A 2,640-nucleotide genomic window follows, 5' to 3' on the forward strand; every position below is an offset into this window, starting at 1 on the left:
CTAAACTTGGAGTATCTCATGTTATTGGAATCGGGCCTTCTTTCGTTAGAATTTTTGCAATTGATAAGTTGGGTTTGTTCAAGCAAGAATTAAGAATAACTGGTCGATTTCGTTTTTGGGATGCCTACCATGTGTTTGATGTTTTGTCTCAGTGGGCCTGCTTCTCGATTTAAACTGTCTCAATGTGATTATCCCTTTCATCTGTCGATATGTCTGGAGTTTTTGTTTTACGATGAACTTGATATGATCTTACAGGAGAAAGGAGCTGATGAGATTTATCTTAAGGCAATGGGCAGAGCTATTAACAAAACTGTTATGATAGCTAAATTAATTAAGGTAAAATTAGTTAGTGATTCATATAACAATTGTGATTCTTTCCATACCTATATATCGTCTTTATTTTTTTTTCTGATTAAAAAAACTTGTTGTTTCAGAGAAGGATTGCTGGTCTTCATCAAATTACATCTATTGGTTCTGCCGATATAACATATATGTGGGAACCACTAGAATAAGGCCTTCTCCGTAAGAACATTATTTTATTTTTTTCTTGATGTTATAATGACGTGGAAATAACTTTTTTTTCTTGAATTTAGTCTTGAAACTACCCGCCACGTGTCAGTGATTACGATTACCTTGTCAAGAAAAGAGCTTGACACATCATCCATCGGGTAAACTTCCCTAAACTTTCTTCTCATAATTTCACCATCCAATATTTTATTTCTTTAATAGTGATGAAAAATAATGCCATAATTAGTTAATAGGATTTTTTTCCCATATGGATAGAGTGGCTGAATGGGTAAATAATGTTTTTCCGGATAACATAAAAGTTGTTTTTTTCATAAGTGAATAAACGAGGTTAAATGACTATTTTATCCTTACACTCCAACAAACATTTATGGAGACAAAGACTACATGGAAAAAAGAAACAAGGCCTTACATGAAATTTTGGTCAACAAGGTGGTTTTTTGAAATTCCATTTTTTCCCTAACTGTAGGTATCAACAACGTATTCCAGCTGATCTAGTGAAACCATTTGTAGAATACGATCATGAAGGAGGTAAACTTTTTATTTTTTCATAACATATTTCTTTTTGTTATGTAAATTTTACTACTAGAAAATTTATAAACTTTTGCATATTTAATTATTTATCATAATGCGTTAGATGGCTCACCTAACATGCGTGGAAGAGGCCGTGGTCGTGGAAGGGGTAGAGGTAGAGGTATATAATCATATCTATAATTTTTATTTTATTTGTATTAAAAATTTACACATTTTCTGTTCCCACATATTTTATAGAATTTTACTTTTTTGTAGGAAATTATAACAATGGAGGGATTGAGTACAATGGAGATGGTCGGTGGGAAGATGGGCAAGGATATGGTGGTGGATGGGATGACGGGCGTGGTTTTGGTGGAAGAGGGCGGGGATGAGGAAGAGGTCGTGGCGGTTACCATGGACGTGGTGGTGCCAAGAGAATAAATTCACTTCATGGTTTTTTGAGGGCAGTGAGAGTAATTCTGTTGTTGATGCTTATGAATTGAAGGTAAAAATATCAGCATTTCCATATTAACAAGAAGCATCTGAATTATTATTATTAACTTCGTTTGTGCAACTTACAGCTCGGGCTTGAGCATATTCTTGAGAGGATATCATTAATATCTGATGCTGGAAACATCAAAAAACCTTCACTGATCAAAAATACCCTATTCATTGGAGGGGCACTAGCTGCAAGATTTGTTTAAACACTGCAACATTTAGGGATTACACATATATATTGTGTTTGTGTTCTAATGAAATCGGGCAGGCTGAATCTCAATGGGCAGATTTGTTTGAGTATCAAAACTTTTCTGTAAGTGATTAATTAATCTTTCCTTTTTTTATTTAATAAAAAACTGGTTGTGATGATGAACATGAACATATAGGTGATGAAGAAGAAGCAAACATCAGTCAGTTCTTTGAAGAAGCTCATCAATTTGTTGAAGTGGTTAAACAAAAAGGTGAGCCCTATTTTATTTTATTTTGTTTTATTTTTTATTGTTTTTATTTAATATGTTAAGAGTTAATATATTATTAAACAAATCTTTTTCGAAGGGTAAGAAGGTCATTTATGTTTCCATTTGTATTCCTTTCTTCTTACTCTTCCCTCGCAAGCATGTCTTAGTCGTTGGTTACCCATTTAGACATTATATATGACAATGCTTATTATTGGTTAGGTGTTTGAGCTGGAATCTCAAATTGAGGTTGGATAATGATGAATTGAGCCCTGAACAAGTCAATGATGTTAAGGACTTCATTGATGACTATGTGGAACGAAATCAGGTCATCGTATACTTTTTTCCTTTTAACATTTTCTCAATAGCTTCTTTGAGGTTCTCTCCACTATACCACCTTGTCAAATTCAGGATAAAAGAATCTTGTGGTTTTCACTTTTCACAAAGCATCTAAAAGTAAAACCACCACAAACCATTTCATCTGTAGGAGGATTTTGATGAGTTTGAGGATGTTGATTTGTTATACAACACCTTATCACTAGACAAAGTAGAAGCTCTAGAAGATCTTGTTATCATGCAGCCATTGGTCATGTGTCTGTATATCACTGGTCATGTGTTTGGGTGAAGGTCTGGATGGTGCATGCACCAA

General features: G+C 33.9%; 1 long non-coding RNA gene across 1 annotated transcript; it reads left to right on the forward strand.

The window, feature by feature from the left end:
* The first annotated feature begins 993 nt into the window (after positions 1 to 993).
* Positions 994 to 1,420, forward strand: LOC145100335 (uncharacterized). Its single transcript, XR_013704974.1, has 3 exons — positions 994 to 1,056; positions 1,163 to 1,219; positions 1,315 to 1,420. It is a non-coding gene; the product is annotated as an uncharacterized LOC145100335 (long non-coding RNA).
* Positions 1,421 to 2,640: the final 1,220 nt, after the last annotated feature.

This window comes from Lactuca serriola, chromosome 4 (genome assembly GCF_051521515.1).
Source record: "Lactuca serriola cultivar US96UC23 chromosome 4, Lser_US96UC23_V15, whole genome shotgun sequence".
Classification (NCBI taxonomy): Eukaryota; Viridiplantae; Streptophyta; class Magnoliopsida; order Asterales; family Asteraceae; genus Lactuca; species Lactuca serriola.